Consider the following 22,878-nt stretch of genomic DNA (forward strand, 5'->3'; position numbering starts at 1 on the left):
CGGGTAAGTGAACAAAATCTAAAGGGGCGAAACCAATTTCAAAGTTTGAGAAATGAAATGAATTAGTGGCATACCACCACCTCTCTAAGATTCCATAAGATAGTTGTTGATCACCTCTCTTAATTCTAATTTCAAAAAATCTAGCAAGCCCGGAATTTCGAAGAAATCCCTAGCTTTTTCATGATGAACCACTAGATCGTATAATTCCTCAAGGTCCTCCCAATTACTTCTAAATTGAATATCATAGCTTTTATCAGTTGGGTTTATACTTGTAGCAATATGTTTCTCATCCCAAATCCTTTGCACTCAATAGTATATACACATCCATATCCAAACCCTTTGAGAAATTGAAGTATGCTTAGCTTCCTTAAGTTGTAAAGAACAAACCCTTTGAAGTAATTTTACGGATTTAAATCATCGAATGAGAAATCAAAAAAAGGGGAAATTAGTTTTTTTTTCGCTTTTTTATCTGTGAGAAGAAGAACAAAAAGAGAAGAAGAGAGTGTGCTCGAGCGTTGTCTAGATAATGATATTCTTGAGCGCTATTAAGAATAGTGTTTGACCGTTGACGTGGTCAACCGTTCTTCATAATAGCGTTTTCTTGGCGCTATTTTGAATAGTATATACTGTTGACGTGGTCTAGCGCTCTTCATAATAGAGTTTTCTTGGCGCTATTCTTATTAGCGTTATACGCTACTCAAAATAGCGGTCCTTCTATTGCACTTTTTTTTATCGGTAAAGAATTTGGCGCTCGCGAGTTTCGAATTCAGATCACTGGTATCATCACCCAATGACTTTACCATTGTACAACAGTGACATCAACTCTATTCCACCACTACACTTGCATTTCCATCCACAATTCCAAATGCTGAGGTGATGTGGAAGATGGAAGATGGAACTCTTCCACCATAGGACTTGCTCTTATGAGTTCAAACACCGTGATATTTTAACATTAGCTTCTCTACCAAAAAAATTAAAAAAATAAACATCAACGGTGTAGCATTTGAACCAATGAAAGAAGAACAAGAAGATCAAAAAAGAAAAAAAAAGAAAAACTATTTTTTGAAATGAGTTCTAAACAATTTTTGTATTGAGAGACACAATGCGACTCTTCAATTTCCGTCGGGATTGAGAGAGTTTCTCAGTTCAGTGTTTCAGGATTTCTTTCCTTCGATTTCTGGATTCTGTCCATAGTTTGTAATTTGGAAAGAATTTTTTCCTTTAATCGAGTTGATCCAGGCTTAGTTGGTGGGCATTCATCTGGTTCATCTTATTTATCCATCCCGTGCGCCTTTTCAATATCCGTCAGGATTGAGAGTTTCTGGCGATTTTTCTGGGGCATAAATCCTGGTTAATTGCTTCGGCCATTCTGTTGATTCATTTCAACAACTCTCTCCAATTATTTCTCTCTTGTTTACATCTAGCGTCTCCTTACAGAATTATGCCCTTTTTGTTATGTTTTGATGCAATACAAGAAATAGTTTGGGTAGTCAAATTTCACAGAAATATTAGTTTCCGTTTTCACAGAAACCATGGCTACAACTTTTTCGTCGGCCTCTTCTTCTCATATTTCAGCTCCTTCTCAGACAACTGGGTTTTCTGCAACCCCTACAATGTATACAAGTCCCTTTTCATCTAGTCTTCACCCACCTAATACCCATGTTGTTTCCTTCTTTGATTGCCCTTTTAGGAGTTTTTATGGTTGTCGGAATGGTGTCGGAGGCCGTTGATACGCTAGTAGTTCTCTTGTTAAACATCTTAAAGATCGACATTTTATATCTGAAGAGAGAAAAGACACCTGTAGGGAAAGAATCAAAAACAACATTGCATTATACAATGCATGGGAAGAAGTTTTAAATCGCCTGCGGATGTGGTTATGTACATCCTGTATGCGTTTGTTGTCTTGGAGAAGACCGTGTAGTTTGCATGTAAGGGATATGCGAATTTATTTTCTTTTAATTCTAATACTACATTTAAATACTATTCTTACTACTTCATGTATATTTGTTCCATTTCAAAAATTTACTGGATCACTTGTTAGATTATACATAATTTCGGTACAAGATTACTAACAAGCTGGATCTTTTATTTTATATATTCTCATACTCACTTTCTTAAATCTAACACCTATAATTATTATATTAATTATCTAACTTAATCGCAAAATATTTATTCCTAATTTGTCACTAGTTTCATTTACAAAATTTAACCGTACGCAGATAAGCGTTAATAATTTCCCATAACTATTTACTCATAATTATTATTGTTATCGTTATATATATTTAATGAAATTTTAGTTTAATTAAGTTCAATATGATACTAATTGATAAATGCTAGCGTTACTTTACTAAAAATTATTATTACTATTATTATCATCTTTAATTGCTAATATAATATTTTATTATTGACATTGATGGTTGAACTATTATTCTAACTACTCTTACAAAAATTATTAAATCCCAAAATATCATTAACATTTATGTAATTAGAATTCGTTTACTCTTTCATATAAGTCGACGTGTTCAGTAAGTTTCTATGTGATTTACAAGATCTATCAATAAATACTAATTTCACTATTTTTATAGTATTAGATTATCTACACGTTCATTTTTTATAGATTAATTATTGTTAAATCCTTATTAGATAAAGTTACTGGTGTATCCTACAATTTTTATTTCATTACATATACAAACAACCAAACAAAAAACATCAATCAATCAAATAATTATTTTAATTATTGATGGTTTTTTAGTGAATTTAGATTTATCTCACAACCCAACTTAGTTTTAGACTAATCTAATTCACAAACTGGCACTAGCTAAATCTATCTTTTCCCATATAAGATCTAATAGTGAGCTCGGATACCAACACTGTAGCGCCTCCTAAGCTATCAGCTGACTAATTCAAGAGATTAACTAAATAAAGAGGCACTAAGAATCTAAATCATTTACTTAAACATTCAATTAAGAAATCTGCTACAAAACTTAGCCCAAACTAGCCCCGCTCAGAAATATATATATATACAAGAACTCTTCTCAAATGATACATCTACAATAGTCATTTGGTTTAAAAATATAATATGCAACATAATAAACATAGCCGAAGTTAACCAACTAACGGACTCAACTCCTCGAAGCTTTCGCTGCACAACTTTGATCTGTCTCTGAAACTGAAAGTGGGAATGGGTGAGCACATCATCCCTAAAAGGGGTGCCCAGTAGGAACAACATTTAACTTTCAAGTAATCATGGCAAGATTTGGAAAAAAATAATGTTTTCCCAAACATTAAAAAGTGACCAAGTCACTGAAATAAACAAACATGTATATGGACAAACTCCTTCTTCAAACAATGTATAATATTCGTGCTAACCACACTCATTAGTTATTGATATCACCAAGACCATGATGACCCACTCTAAGCGATAAAAACTGAATTCATGTAGATATAAATGTGAAGGAGCATATCCTATAAACCACAAGTGGAAATTCGTATTTCCCATAACAATTCATATGACAAACAAACATTACAAGTCCTTTCCAAACCATGGAAAGATTAACAAAATCAACAGAAATATAGTAAAGCAATTTAAGCAAAGCATGGAATGCACACTAGACAATGCATGAGTTTGTTAAGCATAAATTTTTGTAAGAGAAACAACAATGGTTACAAAAGAGTCAAATGTATTCCCACCTCTTTTGATGACAATCCACGCCTACATCGAGATCCACGATCCACTGGTTCATCCTTTGAATCGACCGTTGTTAATATAGACTAACTGTTAATCACACAAGAAGTCTAAGAATCTAGCCAAAAGGCTCACACAAGAATCATACAAGTCTATATAATGGTTCTAAGACCAAGTTAACTAAACCAGCCCATTAACCTATGGCCTGGTCCATAAGAGTCGATTAACGGTCAAATGGGTCAACTAACAGTCCAGGACAGTCAAAGTCTAGGGTCAAGGTCCAACCCGGTCCACACAGTCAACTCGGGTCAAGACAGGGGACTCAGTGAGTCAACAAGGTTGAACTCAGGTTAACAAGGGTACCTCGACTCAGTCAGATTGACTTAATCAAACAAAAGGTTAAGTCAGCTACACCGACTAGGATGACTAATAGGTCTAAACCATTGATTTAACAATGGATTTCCATTCTATCAGATTTGGTGCAATATTTTCATTAAACAAAACAACATCAACTCAAACATTTATCTTAAATAAACTTCATAACTCAATTACAACTGTAAACTGAGTTTACCTTGATCTGCAGTAGAAGGCTTCCATTAAGGTCACTTCTAAGCAACATGACAACAACTCTCTTTCTCCCAAATCACTTTACATATCCTAGTTCACAAATCCTTTAATTGTACATTTAAGATTCAACTCAGACAACATTGTCAGTCTGCATCTACAAACATTCATCCATTCTAAATCTGCTCAACTAGCAACAAATATCTCTTACCTTAATCTCAATTTCAGATAACACCCATTCACCGCAATCATTACAACTTCATTCACACCCTAAATTTCATCTTCAAAACTATAACCATCTACTCTATCTCTATCTCAATTCCATACAACAGTTCAATCAAGGATTCATTATTGCTTCCATCTATAACTCCAGTTCTACACACACACCTCAATAACTCCGCACCTTTATCATTCACTAATGTCCCCTGCATCTTCAACATCACAGACAACACCAATACCACTAACAGCTCAACTTAGCTCAACACCAAAACAATCCGCATCCACACCAACAACTTCTACAGTTCAAACATATATTCCTCAACTGTAATTCATCATTTAAACCTAACCAACAACTGCAATTCCATTACAGATTCAATTAAGCATTTCAATCTCAGTCATTAGAGTCATACATACTACAATCAGAAAGTACAGCTTTACAAAGTTATCTTAAAATGAGAATTACCTCCAATCTGTGCTACTCAAGCAACTGAGTTTTAATTCCTTTTCTCACTTTGGTTTCTGGTTCACCAACACATCTCAAGACTACCCAGAAACCATCATCATAATTCAAACCCCAATATCACCAATCTGCAACTGTAATTCTAGAACTCTCATTTACAACTTTCCCATACTTCCAGAGTTTGATTCAACATCTGAATCAACACCAATAATAGCTCCAACATATTCTTATTGACATAATCGATCCCTAGCTTTCATCAGCAAAACTAGTTCTCAACCAAAACCTAATTAAATTCCCAAACCTTCATCAAACAAAGCCAATCCCTAATTATAAAATTCAAACCACTTATTATCTGTATATTCTAATTCGTATCAATCCCATATCCAAAACAATCCTCTACAACATTAATTTCATCTTTTGAACCTTCCCTGAATTTCCTTTATGAAACCCTAACTCTTTCATTCTTCGATTCATCTTCATAACAGCTTCAATTCACAAACACAACATCAACCCATTCGATCTTCATCCATTAACAACTAGAAATCATCATTATCAGCTCCATGCAAATCTAGCTTCAAATCCAGAAACCCTAACTCACTAAATCTCTATGAACATCACTTATTATGAACCTAATTCAATCACACAAATATCTTCACCACCAAGAACTACATCATCAGAACATCTTCATCGCTGAACTCTCTTAAATCAATTCTCACACCTCTCTCAGAATCAGCAGCCGCGAAGAATAGGGGAAAGAAGGAAGAAACAAGAAGGAGGAGAAAGAGAAAGAGGAAAAGTGAATGAGTTTCTCTTCCACACGTCTTAGTGATAAGGCCAAGGAAAAATGATAAAGGTATCCACCCAGATGATATGGGAAGCCCAGGTCGGCTAAGTTGTAAAATGATTTTTTTTCCCTTCAATTAAAACTGATGATATCTTCTTCGTCCGATATCCAAATGACACGTTAGAATAGACCGTTCTGCATAACTTCTCGAGTTATAAATAACGATAATAGTTTCGTATCTAAATCGTTGTTATATTAATTTCTAATAATTAACGTTCGCTTAAACTAATCGAGTCATTAACGGCTAACTCATCATTTGACCGGTCTAACAGCGTTGACGAGCTTGAGGGTCCTTACAATACCTAAACTCTCAGGACTGAGATACGGACATTACGGTGACATTAGCATGCTCCCTTGACCGACCAATGGAGTCTCTAAGGCTTGCAACGAGCCGGTTGCACACATTTTCATAATTTTCACCTCATTTGAACAATTGCTCATACTGGGTCCAAACTCTTGCCAACCAACCTGGAGAAGAGAGTGTGCTCGAGCGTTGTCTGGATAATGATATTCTTGAGCGCAATTGAGAACAGCGTTTGACCGTTGACGTGGTCAACCGCTCTTCATAATAACGTTTTCTTGGCGCTATTTTGAATAACATATATTGTTGACGTGGTCTAGCGCTCTTCATAATAGAGTTTTCTTGGCGCTATTCTTATTAGCGTTATACGCTACTCAAAATAGCGGTCCTTCTATTGCACTTTTTTTTTATCGGTAAAGAATTTGGCGCTGGCGAGTTTCGAACTCGGGTCACTGGTATCATCTCCCAATGAATTTACCATTGTACTACAGTGACATCAACTTTATTCCACCACTAAACTTGCATTTCCATCCACAATTCCAAATGCCGAGGTGATGTGGAAGATGGAAGATGGAACTCTTCCACCATAAGAATTGCTCTTATGAGTTCAAACACCGTGATATTTTAACATTAGATTCTCCGCCAAAAAAATATAAAAAAAATAAACATCAACCGTGTAGCATTTGAACCAATGAAAGAAGAACAAGAAGATCAAAAAAGAAAAAAAAAACTTTTTTTTGAGATGAGTTCTAAACAATTTTTGTATTGAGAGACACAATGCAACTTTTCAATTTCCGTCAGGATTGAGAGAGTTTCTCAGGTCAGTGTTTCAGGATTTCTTTCATTTGATTTCTGGATTCTGTCCCTAGTTTGTAATTTGGAAAGAATTTCTTCATTTAATCGAGCTGATCCAGGCTTAGTTAGTGGGCATTCATCTGGTTCATCTTCTTTATCCATCCCGTGCGCCTTTTCAATATCCGTCGGGATTGAGAGAGTTTCCGGTGATTTTTCTGGGGCATAAATCCTGGTTAATTGCTTCGGCCATTCTGTTGATTCCTTTCAACAACTCTCTCCAATTATTTCTCTCTTGTTTACATTTAGCGTCTACTTACAAAATTATGCCCTTTTTGTTATGTTTTGATGCAATACAAGAAACAGTTTGGGTAGTCAAATTTCACAGAAATATTAGTTTCCGTTTTCACAGAAACCATGGCTACAACTTTTTCGTCGGCCTCTTCTTCTCATATTTCATCTCCTTCTCAGGCAACTGGTTTTTTTGCAACCCCTACAATGTATACAAGTCCCTCTTCATATATCCTTCACCCACCTAATACCTATGCTGTTTCCTTTTTTGATTTCCCTTTTGGGGGATTTGATGGTTGTCGAAATGGTGTCGGAGGCCGTTGATACGCTAGTAGTTCTCTTGTTAAACATCTTAATGATCGATATTTTATATCTGAAGAGAGAAAAGACACCTGTAGGGAAAGAATCAAAAACAACATTGCATTATACAATGCATGGGAAGAAGTTTTAAATCGCCTGCAGATGTGGTTATTACATCCTTATGCGTTTGTTGTCTTGGAGAAGACCGCGTAGTTTGCATGTAGGGGATATGACGCATGGTCCTTTCAATGGAACTACTGCGTACTTTCTTATTCACGACATTGTCAAGCCTACCTGTTGTATTACCGTCAACAATGGAGTTGCTAATGTTTCCAATGATGCAGTTTTGCCTGTTAGCCTTTCTCTGGAGATGCTCAATCTTTTCTTTCTGAAGCAAATCCCAACGGTCTCCAATATACCGGTTCCTTGCAGGCTCGAATTCTCTAGAACACTAAAAAAGTTCTTGACAAGGTAATCCTAAATCCTTCATAGTTATCTTCATGGATTCAATTATGGTGGGTTTGGATGCAGAAATTACGTTTTCCAGGGATTTATAATCCCATGGAATTATAAATTCGGGGATTCATTTAAATTCCACGCGTGTTTGATAACCAAATAAAAAATCCCAGGAATATGGTAAGTTCCCCATTTGAAATTCCCTGTCCTGTTTGGCATCACCTTCCAAATCCTAGGATTATCATAATACTCTCCCTTGGATTACTTTGAGTTGTTTGGTTAATTTTTCGATAGAAAAGGAAACGAAAACCAAAAACTGACAAAAGCATAAGGTGCACAGATTGCCTACACCCAGAACATAGAATTTCGTTTGCACCTGACACCCACTTATGAATGCGTATGGTTGCAGTGACATCTGCACTTCCCAAAAAAAATAATCAAAAGAACCAAGGCCTGAACCATGGAAGTTCTGGTCGTACCATGTTGTCAATAATCATGATCATAATATAACACGGAATTTTAACCAAAACACAAAGACAATTATAAAAAAAACTATTAAATTTTAATCAAAATATTAATCCAAAATTCAAAACAAATTAAATTGTAGCAAAGTATCTAAAGATTAATCAAGTACGACTTATTCGTTATGCAACCTTTTCGTCGTAAGGTTCCTATACTCTCTTGAAAACGACAACCATTAGAAATCGCTCTGAACATTCAAATTCATCCGTAGCCGTAGCTTTCGGTCTTCAAAACTCATAGTCAAGAAGACCTTCCTTCTTTCAACGTCAAGTAGCAACCAGTTGATAGCATCTAACCTGATATGGGTTCCTAAATGAAGTTCTTCCAATGCCTTCTGGCATTCTTCCCAGCATGACTTGTCCATTTCATTTCTTTTATCCATGGCACTTGCAACAAGTCCAATTTCTTTATGTAGTCCGTTTATTTCTTGGACTAAAGTTGCAGCAATTGAACGGGTGCGCTTTTTTTTAAGATGCTCAAGATTGTTACCTGGTTGGCTTGAGGCAGAACGCTTATCACCTGGTTGGCTTGAGGAAGAACGCTTATCACCTGGTTGGCTTGAGGAAGAACGCTTATCACCTGGTTGGCCTGACGCAGAACGCTTATCACCTGGTTGGCTTGATGTTCCTCTAGCTGATGAATATGGCCCAAAAATTATTCCTCCACTCATTCCTGCTGCAGATGATGTATATGAACTATTATCATGTCCATCATCAGGATAATCATCCAAGTTGAATGATCCAGGAGGTAAAGGTTCATAATTTTCAGTCATCATTCCTGTCGTAGTTTCCTTTGTGCCCATAGCAGGTTCATCTCCCAATAATTCAAGCATCTCAGTATACAAGTCCACTGACTTGTTTTTCAGATGCTTCAACTTTGGTCTCACCTGCATTCAATGAATACATCGTTATCCCCAGTAACCAAATTAAAAATGAAACAAAGATGTTATAGTAAGGGGAGTACTAAAAATAAGAATGATTACTTACTTACAAAACATCATCCCAAACAGATAAATCAGCCATAAGCTTATTATTTTCATAGTCCCAGCCAAACCCACTTAATCCCATGAGTTCATTCATGCCCTTCATAAGCTTTCTCATAGTTTTCAACCTATTATGCACATTAAGTTTTGTCAGCGTATGCGTGCAAAGGGGTTGCACTCTTTTCACAACAACTACAAATGCGGGTGCCTTCCAACCCGCTTGGCCTCCTTTAGCTTTATTTCCCAACATTTGTTGTTCTTTCAAAGTTTCCAACATTTGTTTGTCCATCGCAGTAGTCCAAGTAATGTTGTCTCTTTTCTGATGCACTTGATCGGATTGAGGAGAGCCATCTTCCAAAAGAAGCATACCTAACCTGAAATCAAGCAAGACAAAGAAAAAAGATAATTCAGCTTCAATTATGTATTTGTAAGAAAATTAGCATATTATGCAATGTATCGTGAATCCGTGATAATATAAGACAGTCCCAACACTCTATACAGACTGGTTATGAATCCAATCATAAGATCCAATACAAAAAGTAAATCAAATAATTCAAAAGAAGAAACAATTAATATTAAATTCATAACATAGTTCGTAACGATAAACCAAACAGTAAATCAAAAGATAAGAAATTCAACTAATGACCATTATTCCCACTATAAGCATGCCACATCGTAAGTGCTAGATGATCTCTAAATCCAGACCAATTGGCATTAGGCTCTAATCCTATAACATCGTCTCTCAATTCCGTAAAGTCTTCATGCTCTTCCTCAGGGGAATCTTCCCATTCATCACCAAAATCAGTAGGATCCACCTCCCTTATTATGTTATGCATAATACAACATGCTAATGTAATTTTTGTTTGTGTATCCACAGAATAAAAAGGATATGTCCTTAAGTATGCAAATATCTTTTTTAGCAGACCAAAAATCCGTTCCATCACATTACGTAAAGAGGAGTGACGGTAATTATACAACTCTTTTGGGTTCGACGGTTGTTTCCCATGATGATCAGACAAATGATATCTAGTCCCACGGTAAGGAGTTAAGATGCCCGGGGCAAGCGGAAATCCAGCGTCTCCGAGGTAATACTTGTCTATGACACAAAAATAAATATAAGTAAGTATATGTAAAATTACTTACCTAATCTCTAAGAAATTAAGCTTAAAAATGAGATAATTTACCTTTAGGAATGGTTAGTTTGTCTGCACAAGTAGTCACAACAGATCTTAAAAGTCTACTGTCATGGGAAGATCCTTCCAAACCGGCTAAGACATATGTAAATTTCATGTCAAATGAGCAAGCAACTAAAACATTGTGTCTAATATCTCCCTTTCGGTTACGATAACGCGGTTGGTATTCTAATGGTACAGTTGCTGGCATGTATGTACCGTCTATTGCACCAACGCAATCCTACATATAACATTTCAAATTAGTTAGTCGATCTACATACGTGAACTGTGTATATACAAATAAATTATTGAATTGATACCTTAAAATATGTCATGGCCCAGCCTTGCCTATCCCCCATTAACGGTGAAAAATTCGCGCGAGCAGGCTTTACCCATTCTTTACCAAGCCTTAATATTGCAAGCATTACATTGTGGAAGTGTCGATGTACTGTTTCAGTTAACCTTATAACATCAAACCCACTGTGCCTCATTTTCGTGTCGTGTCGTGCCCTACGATAAGAAGGAATATAGCCACTTGCTCTGGTATGCCAACCCATCGACTACTTTCCAACCCCGCCCCTTCTAAAATTTGACATATTATATGGAATGTATATCTGCTAACTCTAAGCATATTCCTATAGGTGTTGTCGTTCTCTCCGAAAAGTCTTTCTAGAGCAAGTTGTCGCTCATATTCTCGATTCCTAGATGGTTCCTTCTCTAAATACAACATGGATATCATGGATAATCCAGCTTGACAAGAAACTATAACAACAATACAACACAACCATGCAACTACATCCCAATCAGTAGGAAACGACATCTTCCTACATTTACCAACAAACCGATTGTATCGGATAATCAACAGTACTTTATCAAAATCAAACAAAACTATTTTATAGAAAATCCAAAAAAAAAAGAAAAACAATAATAATCATCATCAAAATATATTATCGTCTATTATATGTGGACACACACAACATGGCTAGCATAAACAGAAGTAAGCAAACACATAAAACATAACAACAGAGATCAAAACAACTTCAAAATAAGAATCGCAAATGCAACCATGAAACTCCAACTTACTGGTATTCAGTGAATAGGACTATATGGATTAAAGAAAACGATATAAAAGTTGATTAGATACATCACAAAGTCACTGAGGATAACAATAATTTAACCACCACCGAACTAACATGCATGTGATTGGGACACAGATCTAACTTGTACTAAGAAAAAGATGGAAAAAGAGATCAATAAACAAAGAGATCAATAAACAAAATAGATCAAAATCGTTGTCTGTTATAGTGAAAAAAAAATGGAACATCAATAATCAATCAACCTAAACAAAAAGAAGATAGATGTATACTATAAATCAAATAAACACATATGTATTAAAAATCAAAATGATAATCGATTAAGGTTTAAGTATTTTACCTTTGCGGATTCAATGAGGAAAGGATAAAAGATAAACTGGCGGGAGGGTAAAAAGAAATCTGGAGGGGAAACCAACCGAGCAAGGGATTTTATAGGAGATTTTAGGGTTTAATTTATGTGGGTCCATAAATCCCTCGTTAAGTTTTCCATCAAATCTTGGGAGGGGGGGGGGGGGGGTCGGACTCAAAATGGAGGATTTGCTGGAAAAGTGATTCCCATGGGAAACATGAATCCAGGGAAATTTGACAACCAAACATACCGAGGGAAACCGAATTCCACCAAATCCCCAGGCCCCATAAATCCCACCTCTAAAATTATACATCCAAACCCACCATTATTATATTCCCCTCCTGTATTTTTCATAGATATACTCCTAAATGCTCAATGGAAGAAAGGTCGGGCAACAGAAAAAAGTTGCAAATTGCAACAATCAACCATGCTTTGAAACTCTGGAAGGAACCTAATAGATGTTATAATTTGGTTCAGAAATTACTTGATCATTTTTCATAGTCACGGGCCAGTAATCAATCTTATAAGAGGAAAAAAAGGGATTCTTCCAATCTTGATGCTTGTCCCAGGAAAATAGCGTATGGGCATTCTACAGCAGCAGTTAAACTGCTCCAGATGTGTTGGCTCCAGCTACACCTGAAAATTTAAATGAGTTATTGAACAAACACCCATATGTTGCTCCGCTCAGAAGCAATTGACGCCCAAGCTTTATCTGTTGCTAATGCTACAGTTTTAAGCGGGTTGAAAAGCTTCCTCAGATGTACCTCATGCGACAGATATGGTATGCGTGTGCAACATCTCTTAGATGCATTCAATGGTCCTGCAACTACGGTTTCTGAAGATCTTTTGTCGTATATCACTCATGTTGTTAATTTGTGGCTTGCAGGCTCGTGTCCACAAGCTTTGGGAGAATTTGTAGTTAGTGCCCCTGTAACTCCTTTGCTGAAGCCAGGAGAGGGAATAAGGCCAATCACAGTTGGTAAAATTTGGAGGAGGTTAGTATCCAAATTGGCTGCGTCCGCTGTATGTAAAGAAATGGCTGACTATCTCAGGGATTTTCAAATGGGTGTCGGTATCCCTTGTGGGGGTGAAAGTATTTTGCACTCTATAAACAGGCTAATCGAATGTAAAGGCCGTCTTAACCATTTTTCTATGCTCTTAGTGGATTTTAGTAACGCTTTTAACCTCGTGAGCAGATCATCGTTAATTTTTGAATCCAGACAACATTGTCCTTCCATATCTAGATGGATTGAGTTCTGCTATGCAAAACCAACAAGGTTATATTACAGGGACAACATTCTTTCATCAGCTCAAGGGGTGCAGCAGGGGGACCCTCTTGGGCCTCTGCTTTTTGATCTAACTCTTCACCCTCTGGTGAAGAAAATCAACAACTTATGTACCTTGGATCTTCAATCCTGGTACTTGGATGATGATACGCTCATTGGTGATACCATTCAGGTTGCTAAAGCTCTCTCCATTTTACAAACTGAAGGACCTAACAAGGGCTTTCATCTCAATATATTTAAAAATGAACTTTTTTGGCCAACCATTGACCCATGTAGCTATGAAGATGGTGTCTTTCCGACTAACATTAGTAGACGAGTGGGAGGTGTCAAGTTGGTATTGGATCGTATTCACAAAACCATCAAGCTCATGTCTTCTGTTCGGAAACTCCGTGACCCGCAAAGTGAATTGCTTCTCCTTCGCAGTTGCATGGGCGCTTCTCGGTTGTACTTCTCTATGCGCACCACAAATCCAACAGCTGTTCGTCAAGTTCAAACTGCATTTGATGACTATCTATGTAAATACCTGCAACAACTCACTACAGCAGATGGGCCTGGTTTCGGACCCTTGCAATTTCGTCTAGATACACTTCCTCTCAGAGATGATGGGTTGGGCATCTATAGCATGTCAGACACAAGTAATTACTGTTACCTTGCTTCTTGGGCCCAAACGAAATCCTTGCAAGACAACATTCTTCGTAAAGCAGGTATTACCATTACAAGTGTTACGTTTCCATATGCTCTTGACAATTACATTCAGGTATGTGATTCCTTACCTTCTTCCTTCAGCATCGATGACACTTCCATCCATCTCATGAGATCTTTGGCAGTCCCATAGTTCGAAGCTGTGAAGAAGAAAATGCCAACCAAATACTGTATGACAGAACGAGATTCTGCTCTTCGGCAATGCAACAAATCAAGCATGCCCAGGATTACCTCTTGGCATGTCCTATTAGTGGGCTTAACCAAAGTATTGGGCTACGCCAATTTAGCTCATTATTTTGTTATCGCTTAGGCATCCTATTTTTGCAGTTGGTGGAACTTTCCCCAGTTGTAATAAAGAGATAGACGTTTTTTGTGATCACGCTTTACACTGTGCAAGTGATGTTGGCTATAAATTTCGACATGACTTGGTACGTGATACTTTGGTGGATGCCTGTTTCAGAGCGTGTGTCCCAGCTGGAAAAGAGGTGGCGATAGGTCTTTTTTCTGAGGACGGTTCTGAGTTGAGACATGCTGACCTTTTTGTTTACAGTTGGGATAATGGTAAAGACATTATGTCACTGGTGTCTCACCTTTTACTGGTGTTGGTGTCTGTGTTTTTAGGCTGGGCCTTGCTATCTCCAATGCAGTCACTCGTAAACGGAACAAATATGTAGATAAATGCAACTCGCATGGTTATAGTTTTGGTGTCTTTGCTTTTTCCACTTTGGGCGAGCTCAGTGATGACATGGTGACTTTCCTGAACAGATTGAAGAATTGTATTGCGAGTCATGATTTCAATGTTAAAATTACCAACTACTTGTTTCGTAGAACAGGGCTTGTTATTCAGAAAAGAGTTGGAGTCAGCTTGTTTCAAGGCTTCAAGCTAACTCGTTGTAAAACAAAAACAATTGGAGAAATTTGAGATTAATATGAATTTATTAAGAAAAAATAAAAAATTCAGCTGCATGATTAGTGATTACTCTCTCCGGGCTGTTTGAAAATAATTCTATTTCTATCAAAAAAAGAAAACAGGAAGTCTCGACATAGCCATTGCAAAGATCTGAGAGTCATTTTCTACTTGAATATTCTTCATCCCCGGATACATAGCCAGCTCTGAGCCATCTCTGACAGCCCAACATTTCCTTTTCATTCCCCTCTTTCTAACACACAGAGATGGATAGAGGAGACTTGGGGTTTAAATTTTGGTGAGAAGGTGTTGGTGTGTTTTTTCTTTATCTTGTGTTTGCATGATTAATTCAACTACTATCTAGGGTACATTCTCGTTATTTTGAAACTGTTAAACCCTAACTGATTGGAATCTAGGGTTTTTGAAATTTGTGGGTTTTCGTTTATTTCATGGTAAATTGATATTTGCTAGGTGTCCGGAACATGATTAGGCTAAATAACTCTCACTGAATTTCAAAAGATATAATTTTGGGGTGCTGAATTTAGTGTGTTTCTACAGAACAACAGGTTAGGTCGAAGAAACTAATATTGCTTATCCTTATGCATTGAACAATAGATTTGTTTGGTAGAGCACTTGAGTAATGTAGTTATCATTCTTATTGCCTAAGGTGATGGTGGTTTAAGTCCACCAAGATCATTCATTATTAACACTCATGTATTCCGAGTGATAAACATCAATTACAGATTTGTTGGATTGACTCTATTCTTGGGAATTTCTTCTCACTTATCTACTTCTTTAATTTTTTTGGTTCAGTGAAATAGTTGAATATATAATTCTTATGCTTATATGTTCTGGCAAATACTAGATGTTGAAAATGGAGCTTAAAGAGTAGCGCTGGAAGTTGGCGACACGGGACATTGTTGAAGATGTTTTATACCCACAAAATCTTTCCTCCAAATCCTTCCCCCACGACATAGTGGTCCAATTCAATGATAATGGACCCCACTGTTTGCTCGAGGGGGAAGGGAGGTGATGCCACATCAATGGGGGAGGGATTTTGGTGGCACGTTTTGGGCGGTGTCTAGCAAAGCGCAGTTTGTGGCGATGCAGAATGTGCAGGGTGAGTGTTAGATTTTCTGAAGTATAACAACCGTTAAGATATTCTATCATGTCCTAGAATTGTTTTTGGCCATTTTTCCATTAGTGAAAAGAGTTTTCATTATCAAAATTATGGCACATATATTTGGTCGATTTCTATTTTTATAAATTGTTGCGCTGTCTTTCATTTGCAGTTGAAATGCTTCTTATATTTTGCTTTAAGAAATCATCCTGTAAATATTATGTTGATTGTTTACAAGTGGTGTTTAGAAGATATATCAAATGTCAAATGCATATAGATTGTTTTCTTTATCAAGAAATGCATTTGTGATGTTTTTACGTACTTTTCCGAGCTTAAACAGATTTTAGGTTGAACGCGAAACTAGATTTTCTGGATTTAAAAATAACCACCCTTGGACCAAGAAGAAGTCACATAGTGTAAATTATTGGATTTCTGAAGCTTTTAGTATAAAGAGGTTTTAAACATCATGTTGTGAACTATATAGACAGCATACCTCCTTTTGCACAGGAGAATCTGCTACAAGTTACTACAACATGTGTAAGAAAGAAGAAACTAGTAGTAGAACAACTAAGAGAGAATATGTGCAGATGTATACAGAGGTGTTGAGCTCCATTCATGATAGTTATTGAGACTAGTAGTAAGGTTTACGAAGCATGTTCTGCCTCTTCCTAGAACTGTTATACAACACACCGCTATACATTTGTGGTGCCTCGTAGTTATTGATTCTTGGTGGTGGAGCCTGCTTGTAATGATGCTTCTCAACCTCCAAAACACCCCCATACTTACGAACTGCTTCATAACAGTCAATGACTTCGACAAAATTCGTTTGTGCTGAAGTCTGTTGTTGTTGGTAATGATAAGGATTAGGGTGTTGGACCTGCTGCTGGTAATACTGTGGAGTGCTGGCCTTGCGCAAGTTTTCAACCATACCAAAACCCTCAAACCCAACTTTTGATAAATCTATTTGTGGTGCCATCTTACAACTGATGAAAGCTATAAAGCCTAAAGACGAAGTTGCAACTCAAACAAGTTCTTGAATCTTTGTTTGCTCATACTAAAACAGCAGGTTCACTTACTCCCTTTATATAGATTTCACAACCTTGTTGTGGTACATGCAACTTATCCATTTATTCTGGAGTAACTTTTGAATGTGTTGATGCATATGGTGAGGGCAATTTGGTCTGCTTTCAGTAGTTAATGCAACTTAGTATATTCTTCTCTCACCTCTCAGTGACAGCCAGTCTCAGTGTTTGGCCTTTTATAGTGGAACTCTTTTTTTTTTTATCGTTATCCATCTTTTTACTCTCACTGTCGCTTAAAAATATTTCATCCTATTCATCTGTATCAATAATAGCAATCCATTGGAATCTTTGAAAATACCTTTTGAGTCCTTGAATTATCTTGAACAACAAATCTTTAGCAGGTAAAAAGTAGGCAAGGTAACTTCTATGATCTGGAATTGATGAGTTAAGTACTTCCCTTATTTACATTTTATCTAGAAGATGTGCATGAATAATCAGAAAATAAATTCATGCATCAATAATAAGATAAAACTTTTTTTTTCTTTATTTTATCTTCTGAATTATGATTTTGGTTCAATTTTCGATTTTGTATACCTAACATACCTAAAATAGTTTCTTTAGAATAACACTATTTACTAGTGACAGAGCATATAATCATATTAATCTTGTATCAATTGTTTATTATATTAGCAGAATAAGAATGATTAGCGTCTGTTTAATTATCTAGTTCCTGTTAACATTGGATCTTTCTTTAATAAATATGGTTCCTTATGGTTAGAATATTAACATAGATGGGTGTATATGAAGTTGATATTCATTTCGCTATCGAATCATTTTGACTATAGTTACTTAACCTAATATTAGAAGTAGTTGTATAAAATATTATATAACTTCGATTGTACTAATTTGGTCCCCAAATAAAAAAAAGTACATATAAAGTATATTACATGTTGGGATTATTTGAACTTGCTGTCTAGTGCTGTAGAGTATTAGTAGTCAAAATGTTAAGCAGGGTTCTTGCACACTTCAAATGCTTCTTGTGTCTTGTTTTTGTCCTGTGAATATTATGTTGTTGCGTCTTATTTAATGTGCCAAGGGGTTGCCCCAATTTAGCCTTTTTAAAGAACCTTGACGGTTAGAAATAGAAGTGTTAGGTCGAAATTCCATCTGCATATTGCCCCAATTTAGCCTTTTTCGTGTTATATCAAGAAAATTTGGGCGGTCATTCTGTAGGTCGAATTTCCATCTGCATATTGAACTATATCCCTCAATAATTCCTTTTCATTTCCCCTCTTTTGCTAACGCACACAGATACAGAAGTGTTAGGGTTTAAATTTGTTTTGAAAACGTTGATTTTTTTACTCGATCGATGTTGTTCGTAATAATAGGGTTCATTCTCGTTATTTTGAAGTTTTCTTGCTGCTGTTAAACTCTAATTTGATGATATTAGTCGGCTTTGAAAATTTCGAATTCAGGGTTTTTGAAATTTTTGGGACTTTGGTTGAATTGTAATTTTGGAGGGTTTGAATTTAGGGTCCTCACTATGATAGGCTTGGTAGTGTACACTCTCTTATATTACCCAAATCAAGATCTTTAGCTCAAATTTGGTAGAGTCATTGGGTATTGATCATTCTTATATTACCTGAGGTGATGGTGGTTCAAGTCCACCAAGATCAGTCATTATTAACACTCATGTATTCCACATAATGAAAATTAAGTTTGTTAGGGATTTGTTCTCACTTATCCACTTCTTTGAATTTCAACTTTGTGGAATAGTTGAATCTCAGATTTCTTGTACTTCTTATATGGTTTGACAAATACTAGATGATGATAACAGCGCTTACAGGGTAACACTGGGCAGTTGGCGACACGGCCACACGGGACATTGTGCAGTTTGTGGTGATGCAGAGAGTGCAGGTTGAGTGTTAGATTACTCTTAAGGTGTAATCCCATTATACACAATAGGTGTTTCGAAGATTTATCAAATTTCAAATGCATATCGTGCTTTCTTTATCGAGAAATGTGTTGGCGATGTTTTTGCGTACTTTTATGAGGTTAAACAGATTTTAGGTAGAATCCAAATAAGATTTTCTGGATCAAGAATAAGTCACATAGTTTACACTACTGAATTACTCATACCTTGAAGTAGAAAGAAGTTTTATACATCAAGTTGTGAACTATATGGACATGTTAACAGCGTACCTCCTTTTGCACATGCAGGAGAATCTGCAAAAGTGAGAGAAAGAGGATACTATCTAGTAGTTGAACAACAAAGAGAGAGTATGTGAAGAAGTATGCATAGGGATCAAGCTGCCTTCGAGACTGACATCAAGACTAGTAGTAAGGTGTATGAAGCATGTTCTGCTTCTTCCTTGGATTGTTATCTACAAAGAACACGCCGTCATACATCTGTGCTGCATCATAGCTATTGATTCTTGGTTGTGCAGCCTGCTTGTAATGACGCTTCTCAACTTCCAATATACCGCCATATTTACGAACTGCTTCATAACAGTCAACAACTTCGACAAAATTTGTTTGTGGTTGAGTCTGTTGTTGTCGATAATGATAATGATGAGGGCGTTCGACCTGCTGCTGGTGATACTGTGGAGCGCTGGTCTTGCGCAAGTTCTCAACCATCCCAAAACCCTCAAACCCAACTTTTGATAGATCTGTTTGTGGTGCCATCTTACAACTGGTGAAAGCTATAAAACCTAAAGACGAAGCTGCAACTCAGAAAATGTTCTTAAAGCTTTGTTTGCTCATACTAAAGCAGCAGGTTCACGTACTCCCTTTATATACTTTCACTTTCAAATCCTAAACTTGTTCTTCTAGATGCCAACTTATCCATATATATTCTTGAACAACTTTTGAGTGTGCTGTTGATGTATATGGTGAGGGCAATCTGGTCTGCTTTTGGTAGTTAGTGCAAGTTAGTATATTCTTCTCCCTCACTCTCAGTAACAGCCACAGTCACAGTGTTTGGCCTTCGTTAGGGTAACCCATGTCTCTTTTCTTTTCTTTATCCATCTTTTTACTCTCACTGTCTCTTAAAAATATTTCATCCTATCCATTTTTACTGATCAAGAGCAATCCGTTGGAATCTTTGAAAATACCTTTTGAGTTTTTGAAATATCTTGAACAATACATCTTTAGCAGGTAAAATGTAGGCAAAGTAACTTCTATGATTTGGAATTTTGATGAGTTAAGTCACATCAGCACTTCCCCTATTTATATTTTAAGTGAATAAGCAAAAGATATATTCATGCATCAATAATCTAAGTTTTTTTTGTTTTTTGTTTTTTTAATCTTCTAATCATATCTAATAATGATTTTGGAATTCAGATTTTGGATTTTGTATACCTAATATACCTAAAATAGTTACTTTAGAATAAGACTATTTACTTTTCACGTAGTGATTCTGACAGAGCATATAATTATATTAATCTTGCATCAATTGTTTATTATATTAGCAGGATAAACATGATTAACGTATGTTTAATTGTCAAGTTCTTGTTAAGGAAATTCTTAGTCACTTGCTCACCTAATTCAAAGGAACATATAATCTCTTCAAGAGGAACATTGGATCTTTCTTTAATAAATATGGTTCTTCATGGTTAGAAAATTAAATTAGATGGTTCTATATAAAGATGATATTCGTTCCGCTATTGAATCATTTGACTATAGTTACTTAACCTAATAGAAGTAGTTGTTTAAAAATATTAGCTTCCATTGTACTCATTTGGTTCCCAACTAAAAAAAAGTATGTATGCAGCATATTACAAGTTGAGGCCCCCCACCCGCACCCCCAACCCCAACCTCAACCCCAACCCCCCTATGTCTAGGACTAGAGGTGGGAACCCACTGTGGCATATTGATAGAATAAATTGAAGCGTGGAGGGGACAACTGATTCAGGCAATGAGGCTTATTGATGAAATATAGTGATGTTTGGGTTGGACCTGCTCTGGGGCAGGTTCGCAGGCCTAATCCTAGCTTCCTGGCATGGCTCAAAATGAAAAATAAATTATGGCCTCTAGGTAGAATTTTTTTGTACAAATAACAAAACTGTAATTTAGCATTGCTAACCTGAAAATATTCCAGTGCAGGTTGGAGTAAGCGGTATAATGTCTGCCTATTCAAGTGCCTTGCAGAATCATGCTCTTAATGGCCCTACAGTGTTCGGGAAAGTTATGAACAGTGCTGCACAAATGGCTGCAGGGTCCAGCTTGCATAACCAGACAAAATACTCTGTCTTGCTCATCATCACAGTAAGTAGGAAACTTTTTGTCAAATAAATATTTGTTCCACTTAATTCATTTCTCATTGTGAATTGCTTTGCTTTCTAGGACGGTGTAGTTACTGATCTTCAAGAACCATAGATCCTTTGGTTAGAGATTCAGATTTACCCTTGCCGGTGCTTATCATTGGTGTCGGTGGTGCCGACTTTAAGATATGGAGGTAACAAATAAATTACCTACCAAGTGCTCCAATCAACTGCCAGTTCTCAAGTTTACATGTGACAAAGATTGTGGCTGTCAACTCTTCTCAGAGTTTTTTGGATTGACACTTTTCTTGGGGATTGTTGTCACTTTTCTACTTCTTCTAACAATCAACTGCAGAAAGCAGTTTGATTCTTGGGTTTCTTATACTTGCATGGTTTGGGAGACACTGGATGCTGACAACGGCGACCACTTACATAGCAGGACTGGACAGTTGGCTACACGGGACATTGTACAGTTTGTGCTGATGCACGAAGTGCAGGGTGAGTATTTAATCCAGTAAGATAATTTATTATGTCATTGTTTCTGGCCATTGTAGGCAAGTAGTACATTTGAATTAACAAATTGCGGTGCAGCTTTTATTTTGGTTACTCGTCGCTTAAACTTCGATTGTCTTATGAACAGGTAATCAGCTCTCTGTTGCTCGATATCTGTTAAAAGAACTTCCTGAGCAAATTTTGAAATATATGCACAGCAGGGATATTAAGCCTCTCCACATTAGTCAATTTAAATATATTCTGAGGTGCCTCAAGTTCCGAACTTTTCGACTGAACATGTAATCAGCTCTCTGTTAGAAGAACTTTCTGAGCAAATTTTGACATATATGCGAAGCAGGGATATTAAGCTTCTCCGCATATGTGAAATTAGATTCCCCCAGGGTTCTTGTACAGTTCAAAATGCTTCCTGCGTGTTGCTTTTTGAGAGATCATCCTGTGATTATTATGTTGTTGCGTCTTATTCATTTTTCCCATTATGAAGAAAGTTTAGCCTTTTTATGAAGAAAATTTGGACGGTCATTCTGTAGGTCGAAATTCTATCTGCATATTGAAATGTATCCCTTCCTTTTCATTTCCCCTCTTTTGCTAGCTCACACAGATACAGGAGCTTTAGGGTTTAAACTTGTTGAGAAGATGTTGGTTTTTTTTCCTCGATCAATGTTGTTCGTATGATTAATGCAACTGTTAAACCATAATTTGATGATATTAGTCGGCTTTGAAAATTTTGAATTTAGGGTTTCTGAAAATATGATTAGTTCAGTATATAGGGGTTTTGAAAATTTTGGGGGGTTTGAATTTAGGGTCCGCACCTTGATTAGGCTTGGTATTGTACGCTTTGTATATTGCCCCATTCAAGACCTTTAGCTCAAATTTGGTAGAGTCCTTGGGTAATGAAGTTGTGATTTTATCAAGTCCACCAAGATCAGTCATTATCAACACTCCATTAATAATGATCAAGTGTGTTGGTCATCTCTGCTACAGATCTTTTGGATTGATTCCATTCTTTGGGATTTCTTATACTTTTCGACTTTGTAA

At 36.5% G+C, this 22,878-nt stretch overlaps 1 long non-coding RNA gene across 1 annotated transcript; it reads right to left on the minus strand.

The window, feature by feature from the left end:
* Positions 1-1,481: 1,481 nt before the first annotated feature.
* Positions 1,482-5,729, minus strand: LOC113345140. Its single transcript, XR_003358020.1, has 3 exons — positions 4,257-5,729; positions 3,691-3,775; positions 1,482-1,798 (listed from the first exon to the last, which is right to left on the minus strand). It is a non-coding gene; the product is annotated as an uncharacterized LOC113345140 (long non-coding RNA).
* Positions 5,730-22,878: the final 17,149 nt, after the last annotated feature.

This window comes from Papaver somniferum, unplaced genomic scaffold, assembly GCF_003573695.1.
Source record: "Papaver somniferum cultivar HN1 unplaced genomic scaffold, ASM357369v1 unplaced-scaffold_81, whole genome shotgun sequence".
Taxonomy (NCBI): domain Eukaryota; kingdom Viridiplantae; phylum Streptophyta; class Magnoliopsida; order Ranunculales; family Papaveraceae; genus Papaver; species Papaver somniferum.